The sequence below is a fragment of the Lissotriton vulgaris genome, chromosome 7 (genome assembly GCF_964263255.1).
Source record: "Lissotriton vulgaris chromosome 7, aLisVul1.2, whole genome shotgun sequence".
NCBI classification, from domain to species: Eukaryota; Metazoa; Chordata; class Amphibia; order Caudata; family Salamandridae; genus Lissotriton; species Lissotriton vulgaris.
In genome coordinates this window covers 937,818,513-937,830,572 of record NC_141695.1, presented here as the reverse complement: position 1 = coordinate 937,830,572, position 12,060 = coordinate 937,818,513, and the positions used below count along the sequence as shown (strand labels likewise).

Below are 12,060 nucleotides of genomic sequence, written 5' to 3'. Positions count from 1 at the left end.
ACTTCTTTGCACCCAGAGCTGGCCGCTGTGCCTCCAAAGATAAATCTGGGTTTCTGGAAACCAGCAGGCCTTGCCTCCAGATCAAAGCAAATCTTATATTTTAACAGAAAGTATGTACAGGCAGAATCCTTGAAGTAGGTTTCCCCGATTGCTTCAACATGTGTTTCCACTGAAGGACTTCTGTTTCTAATGGTACACATAAATGACTTCTGTTTCCAATGGTACACAATGTGAGCTTCATAACATACACCCCACAAATCGAGCGAGCGTGAACCATTTAATCTACAGAGTCGAATTTTGTGTGATGAGCTCAGCCTTTAATTGTCCTCGAGTAGATTTACTGCGTGACATAACACACTGTTACAAAACGTGTTTTAGTATAGCGCACATTCAGCCCAGTTTACTATGTTCGTTATTAGCCTCTGCTGCAGACTTAGTAATGCTCCCAGCCATTCCTGAACGGATATTGCTCGCTACATAAATACAACCCACAGCATAGTTCACTCAGTATCAACCATGCCTCGTAGCGTTAAATACACATTCCGCCCTCTGCCGCCGTGACCTCGCTGACATCATGAAGCAGGCCTCGAGGTATTCAGCAGGAAAAATAAATGGACTGGCTCCAATGTGCTTAAAACACGCATTTGACAACTTAATTTTGGTTCTTCTTTACAACAAGTTCAGGCGCTGCAAATATGCCTGCACTCTCCAGACTCGAGAGCGCGTGGTGATGGCGCACATCACTGCAGCGATTTCAGCGCAGGGGGGCTGGTCAAAAATTATTCCCAGAGCGATCATTGGTAGGGCTTTTGCGCGCTACCAATGATGGCTCTGGGACCCACATACGCGGTGCGCCCGCCCTCGCAGGACTGATGGCCCACGGCGGCGGCCTTTATAATTTATTTGCGGACACTGTCAGTGTCCGCAAATAAATTATAAAGGTCGCCGCCGCGGGCCATCAGTGACGCACGCTGCCCCGAAAATAGTGCCGCCTGGGGCGGACCACCCCCCTCGCACACCCCCTAGCTATGCCGTTGGCACCCTATTACTACAAAACTCACAGAACCAGTCAAGGATTCTTTGGATGCCCATCGGAGATATGGACAGCAAAAGGGTGTCATCTGTAACATCATTGCAGGATTAAATTGTGCGCTAACTTAAGGGTGTCTATATCCTTCAGTCTGCTTAGCGCACCAACCAGTCTATTTATGAAAATGCAGAATAGGGTAGGGGCAAGCACACAACCCAGTCTAACTCTTCTGTTAATTGGGATAGGTGGAGTGAGTCCCCTTTGCTTCTCATACCTAATATGGGCGTAGTCACCTTCATGCAGTCTTCTACACATGTTCAAAAGATAATAGGGGATTCCAAGGTCTCTCAATACCAGCCAGAGGGCATCTCTAGGGACCAGATCAAAGGCACTTTTAAGACCCACAAAGACCAAATAGAGACTATCACCTTCCAAGTACACTGTTTTCCAGTAAAGGAGCTGGAGCCTAGCAATTTGGTCGATGGTGGATGCTTTTTCCCTGAGACTAGCTTGTGGGGACTCATGACCTTATATTCCTCTAACCAGGCCTGTCGACGATCCTTTAGGATCCTGGCAAAAATGGTTTGCGATACATCGATCAAACTGATCGGTCTATAGTTGAAGGGTAATAGGGGAGACCCTTTTTTATATACAGGAAGAATCTCATCTCCAGCCCAGGTTGCAGGGGGTGCCATCCCTTATAATATAGATTTGTAAAGCACCCAAAAGTAGCCCCCCAAATATTAAGCTTGGCATGAAAAAGATCCCCATGTACCTTACCCATTCCTGGGGCTTTGCCAGGGGCTATTCTTGTTACAGCTCTGGTAACTTCTGCCAAAATTAACTCAGAGGTCTCCTCATAGGAGTTTTGTGATGGCTGGGTTGCAAAGCTCTGAAAACTGAACTCAGCCTCAAATGGAGTATAAAGGGCCTGGAAATACTCTTTTCAGCTGTCAGCTGCTATGTTTAGGCCGCCTTTCCATTGCTATCACCTGTGCTTATGATGTTCCAGAAGGCTTTCATGTCCTTGACCATTAGAGCCTGTTTTAGGGCTGTCCATTAGTCCATCTCCCAAGATTTGTTTGCAAGTGCAATAGTGTCTTTATAAAAAGCCCTCACTGTTTTGATTTGGGTTATAATCTTGGATTTTATAGCCATTATCAAGGTCCTCTTTGCCTACTGACAACTACCAGCGAACCAGAACCGCTTTAGCTTTGCCCCTCCCCCCTGAGTACCCACTGGTCAGAATAAATTCACCAGTTTAGTGGTCAAGGCTTCATGGATCTTTGCAAAATCCACTAGGGACACAACAATACCATCTGCAGCTGAGAGCTTTACTAGTTTCAAAAGAGTAGGTTTGATAGATTCAAATAAGGAGGTCATTATTTAGGCAATTGTTCAATCCAGGACCACTTTACTCTCCGCCTACCATTATTAAGAGTTAGTCTATTGTCTATTGTTGTGGTTGAGTCAGGATTTCCCCCAGTGTCTGACAACAGCAGCTCCAAAGTTATTATTATTATTATTATTATTATTACAGGCTTGTATAGCGCTGGCGTCGACTCCCATAGAAGTATCTCCGCGCTTTTGACATCTTTCACATTGAGTTCAGGAGAACGTTAGCTGTCTAGAAACTGAAAAGGAGTGTTTTTAACATTTTCCTAAAAGGAAGGTATTCCGTACATAGCCTCAGGGTGTTAGGAAGACTGTTCCAGAGGGACGGGCCCACTATTGAGAGGGCTTTGCTACCCTGTCTTGCCTTCTTGGCTCTAGGTACTTCTAGAAGGCCTTGTTCGCTCGAACGAAGTGAGCGGGAGGGTTTGTAGAGGACAAATTTGGTTGCCAGATATGCAGGTCCCATACCATTAAGACTTTTATGTATGGTACAGCATACCTTAAATTTGGCCCTCTGTCTAACAGGTAGCCAGTGGAGTTTTATCAGTAGGGGCTTTGAAGGTGAACGGGGGGCGCATTCAAGACCAGACGGGCAGCCGTGTTCTGGACCACCTGCAGTCTTGTCATGACTCCCTCATTGGCAGATAGCAGCAGGCCGTTACAATAGTCTAGACGGCTCATGACTAAAGCTTATACCAGCGTCTTTCTACTGGCGTCTGGCAGGAGGGGGAAGATTTTACGTAGCATACCAATTATGTGGAAGCAGGATCCCACCACCTGGTTGGCATGTTGCTTGAGGGTAAGTTCCTGGTCCAACCGGCCCCCCAGATTCTTAACAGTTGGTTTAGGCTCCGGTACTGGGCCAAGGTCTTGTGGCCACCAGTCCGGAGTCCAGAGTCGTCTTACCTCACCAAACAACATGACTTCCGTCTTTCCAACGTTGCATTGTAAAAAGTTGGAAGACATCCAGTGTGCCACTGCTTTCATCCCCAGGGAGAAAGAATTCTTAACCTCGGGAGTCAAGGTTTTAATGGGAAAGAGGAGTTGAGTATCATCCGCATAGGATATTGGAACAATCCATATGCTCTCAGGATGTTAGCCAGGGGTGCCACATATATGTTGAAAAGAGTTGGGCTCAGACATGAGCCCTGTGGCACCCCCTTGGAGATCTCAACTTCCTCTGACCGGAAACTGCCCATGGTTACTTGCTGGGTCCGATTGGTTAGAAAACTTTTCAACCATGCAAGGGCTTCATGTTTCAGGCCGATGTTCTCTAGCCTGGCCATGAGGATGGAGTGAGATACGGTGTCAAACGCCGCAGACAGATCTAGTAGTACCAGGATAACGGAAAAGCCCCTATCCTGGTACATATGCAGATCGTCTGCGACTGACATTAGGGCGGTCTCCGTACTATGTTTGGGCCTGAAGCCGGATTGTGATAGGTCCAGCACTCCTGCTGATTCAATGTATCTCGACAGGTGTCTGTTTATGTGTTTTTCTGTAATTTTACCCAGGAAGGGGAGTAAGGATATTGGTCTGAGATTACTAAGCTCATTCCAGGAAATGGTGGCATTTTTCCTGAGCGGTTTGACCAAAGCCTTTTTCCATCCACTTGGGACTTGCCCCGTGCTTAGTGAGAGATTTATTAGTCTCTGGATGGTGGGTCCTAGATCTCTAGCTAGAATGGGCATAAAATCATTAAAGCATTATGATTGCTGTTGTGTCGTGGCAAGACAGCCTAGTCAACAACCCTATGCCACATCCTAGTTTCTGCTAGGATGTAATCTAGGATGGAAGAGTGGCGACCCTATTAAAAGTATACTTACCAGGAGAGTCAGATGTGGTTCGGCCATTACAGGCTCTTAGAGAGTGTTTTAGGGAGAACATATTTTCACCCAACACTGCTAGGCATTAGGAGCATATGTTTATTGTAAATACTCACACCCATTAGTTGAACACAGGCTGTAAAAATTAGGTAGAGAAGTAATATGATACTTACTAGTTAAACAATAACTAAAACACTTATTGGATGATGCCATCAGTGATATCATCAACTATGTCATTTGAGATGCCATGAGTGATGTGATAGAACATGCCATGAGTGATGTAATATGTTAAGTCATAAGCAGTGCACGGGGGTGCAAGTTATAGTTAGCTGTGCTAAATATAACTAGTGAATTTCTGTGTTTTAAAGTAATATTTTTTCCATCATGCATAAAGTTGAAGGCCATGTGCTGATGGGGGGTCATTGGTTGCACAGCATGACCTGCTATTGGAGCCTGGGGCTCATTGGTTGCACAGCTTGACCTGCTGTCAGAGCCTGTGGCTAGACCCTTGCAGTCAAGCAACCTTACACCAGAGGAGAGTGTAGCCAGCCCCCTCCTCAAGCTACTACTGGCCCTGGGGAATTTGGTGTCCTTTGTTTTTAAAAGGGGAGGCAGTGCATGCAGCCCCTCTCCCCAATTTAACATTTGACCCCTGGGGCCACTGACTCTGGGTCAGAAATATGTATTATTATGAGAGGGTAAATGCTTGGTCTCCCTCCACGAGACTTATGTGACCCCAGGGAAACCATGTCCCAGAGCCAAATACATTAATATTAGGGGAAGGGGCATTTAGCCCCCCCCCCCCAGGAAAGTCAAATGGGCCCTGTAGATCCGATCCCCTGATGCCATACTTTAAATATAGGGGAGAGGGGTACATGCTCCCCTTCCCCGAGCCTTAAGGGGATCAGGGGTCCCCATACACTGGGGCCAAATTCTTGTACATTAGTGGAAGGGGTGTGGGACCAACCCCCCAGATGAAATGGGCCTTGAGGACCCCAGCCCGTGGGCAATATTTTAATTAATAAGAACCACGTTGTGAGGCCTTTCCTCCCCAAGTCTTAATAGGTACTAAGGACCCGATCCCCCAGGGCTGAATCCAATTTAAAAGGTTAGGGTGTGCATGCTTGCCTCCCCAGCCTTATTAGGTCCTGGGGTCCCACCACCAGTGCCAAAATCAATTAAATAGGGGTGGGGCCACCCCCCCCCCCTCCTTAAGCCTTATTAGGTCCGGGGATCTCATCCCCTGGAGCCAAATTGCATAAATAGGAGGAGGGACATTTGGTCCGCCTCCGTAAGCCTTCTTGAGCCCCTTGGAGCCGTACCTGAGGCCAAATACAATAAAAAAGGAGTTGGGCTGCCAGGCCATACTCCTGTAGCCTTATTAGACCCGGGAACTCCATCCCCGAGACCCAAATTGCATAGTTAAATGGAGGGGGTGTGCATCCCCTCTCCCCGAACCTGCTCAGACCCAAGGACCTAATCCCCTGTGGCCAAATTCTATGGGAAAGGGAGCATGCGGCCTCTAAGTCACAGGTGGGTTGCCTTTTGCCCAACCAAGGCACCCAGAAACTACTAGTTGGGGGCCGCAGGGAGAGCCGCGGGACATGTGTAACCCCAGACAACAGCCCGCACACTGCAGGAGCCAGCATTGGGGCTACCCAGAGAGAGCAGGTTTTTTTGCATGCTCTGTTGATGGGAAAAATATCTGTTTCTTTGCCCGCATGAGTACAGGCAGGGAAACAGACATCTGCTCCCACCAGTTGGGAGCATGTTTAAATTTCCCTCTGACTGGGAGCAGACTTGCCTTCCCTGCCTGCACTGCTTTAGGCAGGGAAGCTATGTTTGCTGCCAAGTGGTGGAAAATTTAAAAATGCTACCACCAGGCGGGAGAACACATATGTTTTCCTGCCTGCATTGATGTGAGCAGGGAAACTACTCTGTCCTGGAGGTGGTTTCCCCAGGAAAGAGTACTTAAGCCATATCTGGGGGATGGTGATCGCAGGCGTTTTAAGGCTCAGGGAGGTGGCCATACTGCTCTCTCCCCTTTTTTAAAACAGCCCTGGGAATATGGTCCCTGTATCGTTTTTAGGCTCTTGAAGGCGGGCTGTGAGGCTGCCTTCCCTTTGTTTATGATTTCAGCTCTGAGGGATGGGATATCTTGGGCCTAACAAGGCTTAGGGTGGGGGAGTGCATGCCCCCTCCCCTTAACTTAATGCATTGGGCTCTGGTGGGCGGGCTGCGTGCCTCCCTCAACTTACATAAGTTACCAGGCACCTTAGGGATGGGGTCCCCGAGGCCCAAAATGAAGTCATGAATGAGGGCCCTACTCAACCCCCCCCCCCCCCCCCAAAATTTAAATTTGAAAAATGGCAGAACGCTTTTTTTTTTTTGCTGCATTTTGCTGCAATCTCACAGGAGTAATGCGGAATTGGGTCAAAACCTGCTATTTTACCTTATTTTTGTATTTTGGGATGGGTGGTTCCTCTGAGCCCCCTCCCAGGGCCTAGGGTGGCACGGTATACCTACCCTGCCCCTTTATGTAATTTTTACTTTTCATCTTCTGGAAAGGGGACTAAGTCCCCAATTCCTGTAATGGCTGCCAGCAACATTCTTCTCATGTTGCTGGCAGCCAATAAGAGCGCAGCTCCTGTAGGAGTCTGACTCCCCTGACAGCATGATGGCCCAAGGTAAATATAAAGCTCCCTGGCCAATCAAAAGGCTCTTTCTTTGTAAAATTGGGTTAGAAGGATCAAGATTACCTTGAGCTCAATTGTCTAAATAACCAAATGTTTTTGAACCATGATTTTTTTTTTATAAACTACTCAACGAATTTGCACCAAAGCACGAAAAGTTCAACCAATTGACCAAGATCTAGCTTCCTGACAAATTTGTGTAATTGCAGTGAGCAATTTTTGTGGTAGTGCTTCTTAAAGAAGTCTCTGAAAAGTGCATGGGGATTTTGTGTTTTGGGACCCCCTTTTTCTTGGCTCATTCTTGACGGATCATCCCAATATTATCCAGGAAGGATAAACTTTTTAATGTAAATAGTTATGATCATTCGTCAAATGGCACCAAAGTTATTAGTAAACCAAAGAGTGCTCTGTCTATGAAAAACAGACCTAACTATAGCTAACAAGTGTCAACCACCATGTAAGACTAGCTGGCTTTACTTCTAAGTGTTTGTGATGATTTTAAATATTTATCAATAAACATATGAACTGACTACACTGGTATCGAGAGCCTTAACGTTGTTCGAGGAAAGGTGATTGTTCAAATGGTCCTTGAGTTTGCAGTAATACGCAGCCTAGTTTATCCTGCTATGTTACTCCATGAGTTTATCTAATCCTTAACACCAGCAGCTGTTCCATCACAATCTGGAAAATAGTTATACCCATCTCTTTTGCATCAATCCTGGCTTTGACGCTTGTTCTAGTTTTCCTTACACCTAGGCCCCTGCGGGTGAAGGGAAATGTTGGTCAGAATCTGATTTTGCCAGTCTTCCCACAGTTTCGCACATCCTCCGCACATTTCAAAATGATCTTGCCAATAAAGGGTGGATTATCGTATACATTGAAATGGCAGAGATAACGGCATGGGCTGACGAGGAGGTGGGTCATTGTCGGAGGATGGTTCACAGGAGAGCTCTGACAAAGGCAGCCTTGCTGGGGAGATGGGTGATGCCTGCACGGGACAGTGTTTGTAGTGCTTGGTGATTTAACCTCGGGATTTGCTGGTAGTGGGGACTGCTATTGAAAATGGCTCCAAGCATTCAGTTCACCCGTTGTCAACTGCAGATCCTTGCATCAATGGTTTCCTGATGCTACAACGGGCTGCTGAAGCTGCACTTTCTTTAGGTCTGGCTTTATATCAATCTGTGTGCTGACCTGTGTTTGACAATAAACCTGTGTCCTTAGGACCGTTTTTGTTTAGTTTTACAGCTTTATGTTTTGAATACTTGGAAAAGTTCATAAATAATATCAGAATTGAACCGAGGGGCGAGTGTCATCGGTTCAGTAGCAAACATGACGTGTGAGTTAGAACCAATAAATATTTAATCGTCTGTCCTAGAAGAAGTTGTTCATCAAGTCACAAAATAGATTAACAATGGTGTGGAACTGTACAGGTGCGAATTAGGAGATAAACACACAGGGGCGACCAGACAGGTTCGCAACATCTATGACATCCTTCATTTAATTGATACTTCAGCGCCAGTTTACAGCGTGAAATACTGCGGTGATTGTGAAACTTGAAGGAGAAGTAAATACTATCTGAAGTGTACGCCTAGCAACACAGTGGCTAGCGTTTTAAGAACGTTGGGCTTTTTAATAGGTCCTGTTGCTCTAAAACACACACAAAAACGTGTGTAAAGACTGTTTCTAAACTTCGACGTGGTGCTGCATGTAAATCTGTGTAGAGTGGTGCACGAGAAAATGAAAATGTACTTCTTATCCGAAGCTTGGCAATTTCAGAAATAGCGCATGGACACAACCTGACCGCAGAAGACCCTGTATCCTCCTACAACGATGAACGCCGACTCTAAGCACTAATGTCATTCATGGGCCAGAAGGTGCATTAATTACATGTCTAATTAAGAGACAGATCATTGAATCACGTCCTTAAGCAAGAAACACACGTCCGTGGCCCTTGTTCAGCAGCATGTTTCAGAAGTTTCAGCACTTGTAATTATTACTTAGGACACCGAGCGCCGCTGTTCACCAAGTAGAGAATTACAGTACATCTTCAGTATACCACGTGGTTCAAACAGCCGAGAATGCTCAGAAACAGATTGAAGAAGGGTATTCCTTTAATAACCTTAGTGCGAAGAGGGCGCACCTTAACCCACGTCGCCATCCACGGGTTTTTCTTTTCACAATCGAAGACGAACCATATAACAGAACCACTGGTGATCCAGAGGACTCCGCATCTCGCCATGGATCAGACACCGAGGCGCTGTTACTCCGGGGTTCGGGCACTGAGGCGCTGTTACTCCGGGGCTCGGACATCGAGGCGCTGTTACTCTGGGGCTCTGGCATCGAGGCGCTGTCACTCCGGAGCTCAGGCATCGAGGCGCTGTTACTCCGGGGCTCAGACTTCGAGGCGCTGTTACTCCGGGGCTCAGTCACCGAGGCGCTGTCACTCCGGGGCTCCTCTGCTGCTTCTTGTTGCTCTGCTGACGGTCTGTGGAGCCGCTTCCGGGCAGCTGCGTTATTCCATTCCCGAGGAGATGAGGAAAGGCGCTTTTGTTGGGAATGTGGCTCTGGATCTGGGGATGGATACAAAGGAGTTATCAGAAGGCGGACCTCGGATTGAGTACAGAGGTAGGAAGCAGTATTTTGCTCTCAACTCCGTTAAGGCGCATTTAACCGTCAATGACAGGATAGACAGAGAGGAGTTGTGTGGACGTGCTGTCTCTTGTCTGTTACAAATACAGATTATTTTAGAGAGGGTTTTGAAAGTGTATGCAGTAGAAATAGAAATCCAAGATATTAATGACAACTCGCCCACGTTTATTGCTGATCAAATAACACTACAGATTATTGAAATCACTGCACCTGGCGCACGATTTGAGCTTCCAGGCGCTCGAGATGCAGATGTTGGAAATAACTCTCTCCAGCACTATCAGCTGAGCGCTAATAAACACTTCACCCTGGATGTAAACATAAGAGCAGATGGCACTAAGCATGCAGAACTTGTCCTTGAAAATTCACTGGACCGGGAAGAACAAGATGTTCACCAACTGATCCTCACAGCCATAGATGGAGGAAAACCTGCAAGGTCGGGCACAGCGCAGATCAAGGTCACAGTTCTTGATGCCAATGACAACCCTCCCGTATTTGACAAGTCTGTTTATAAAGTCAGTGTGTTGGAAAACGTGCCAAAGGGAACTATAGTGACAACTGTAAGAGCTGTTGACATTGATCAGGAACTGAACTCAGAAGTAACTTATTCATTCAGTAACGTTATGGACACGGATTTACAAACATTCACATTGAATTCTAAAACAGGAGAAATAGTTTTGAGAGAGAACCTGGATTTTGAAGTAAACACGTTTTACGCATTAGAGCTTCGTGGGAGTGATGGAAGTTTTTCATCAAAATGCCAAGTGTTGATAGAAGTTATCAATGTGAATGACAATGCCCCGGAGATCATACTGTCCTCTCTGCTCGATCAAGTTGCAGAGAATAGCCCTGTGGGCACAGTCATCGCCCTTCTGCGGGTATTCGACCAAGATGCAGGAGAACATGGAAAAGTTACATGTTCCCTCCCTCCTCATCTCCCCTTTCATTTAAAGAAGTCAATTGGAACTTATTACAGTTTGGTGACTAGTGGTCTTTTGGACAGGGAAGAATTCCAACAATATAACATAACAATAAAAGCCACAGACAGCGGAACTCCCCCATTGTTTAAAGCTGAAACACTACATTTACAGATCACAGATGAGAATGACAACCCCCCAGCATTTGATCACCCTTCATACAATGCCTACATAATGGAAAACATATCTTCAGGAACTTCCATTTTTGCAGCAAGAGCAAAAGATCTGGATATTGGTCAGAATGCAAGAATCACTTATTCAGTCACTGAAGGGCACATTAAAGATGTTCCACTTTCTTCTTACATATCCATTAACTCTGAATCTGGTGTTATCTATGCACTTCGTTCCTTTGACTTTGAAGAGTTCAGAGAGTTTCAAATTGAAGTGAAAGCTCAAGATGGCGGATCTCCAACTCTGATGAGTAATGTCACTGTGACATTCTTCATACAGGATCAGAATGACAACACTCCAGAAATATTATACCCATCACCCACTACAGATGGCTCCTCAGGGGTGGAGATGGCTTCTCGTTCCTCTGAACCAGGATATCTGATCTCTAAAGTGGTGGCTGTCGATGCTGACTCGGGGCAAAATGCCTGGCTCTCCTACCATCTACTGAAGTCCACAGACCAGGGGCTGTTTACTTTAGGTGTTCACACTGGAGAAATCAAAACTGCCCGACCAATTATGGAAAAAGATGCTATAAAACATTTTCTGGTGGTTTTAGTGAAGGACAATGGAGAAACCCCTCTCTCATCTTCTGTTACAGTCACCGTAGTGTTGGCAGACAGTATGCCGGAAATGCTTCATGATATAAGTTACCCTTCAGCACCCGCAGACATGGAGTCAAACCTCACCCTGTATCTGGTGATCTCTGTTGCTGTTGTTTCCTTCTTGTTCCTTTTCCTGATCATTCTTCTTTTGGCGATCAGGCTTCACCGCTGGAGGGAATCTCAGCTCCGAGACCCATCCTGTGCTAACTTCAACGTACTTCCAGCCTCCCATTTTGTTGGTATTGATGGAGTCAGAGCATTTTGGCAGACTTATTCCCACGATGTATGTTTAACAACAGATTCTGTGAACAGCCAGCTTAAGGTTCCCATTTCAAGCGATTCAAATACCCTTTCCGAAAATCAGAACTTTGAGAATCAAGGGTCCGGGCTTATTGATGATTTTCTATGCATTGGAAAAGAGGAACACCCCTTTATTCAGGTAGGAATGTTACTTTTTGGAACTTTTTGATGGAAAATCAATAATGCATCACGTTTTGCCTGATAAAAGTTCACATGTGTGAACAGCAGACAGCATAATCTAATATTTTACAATATTTTTAGCCATGTACCAATTTATGTGGGGCTGAAATGTTATTGTTTGAGTTCAAATATGCTTCATTAATGTATTATTGTTTAGAAGACTCAATATAAACAATGGGAACCATTCTCCTAACCCAAACTAGAAAAAGTGGCAAAAATTGACATTCAAAATCACCTCAT

The 12,060-nt window shown here is 45.8% G+C and overlaps 1 pseudogene; it reads left to right on the top strand.

Moving 5' to 3' along the window:
* Positions 1–9,475: 9,475 nt before the first annotated feature.
* Positions 9,476–11,809, top strand: LOC147702754 (protocadherin gamma-A11 pseudogene; annotated as a pseudogene).
* Positions 11,810–12,060: the final 251 nt, after the last annotated feature.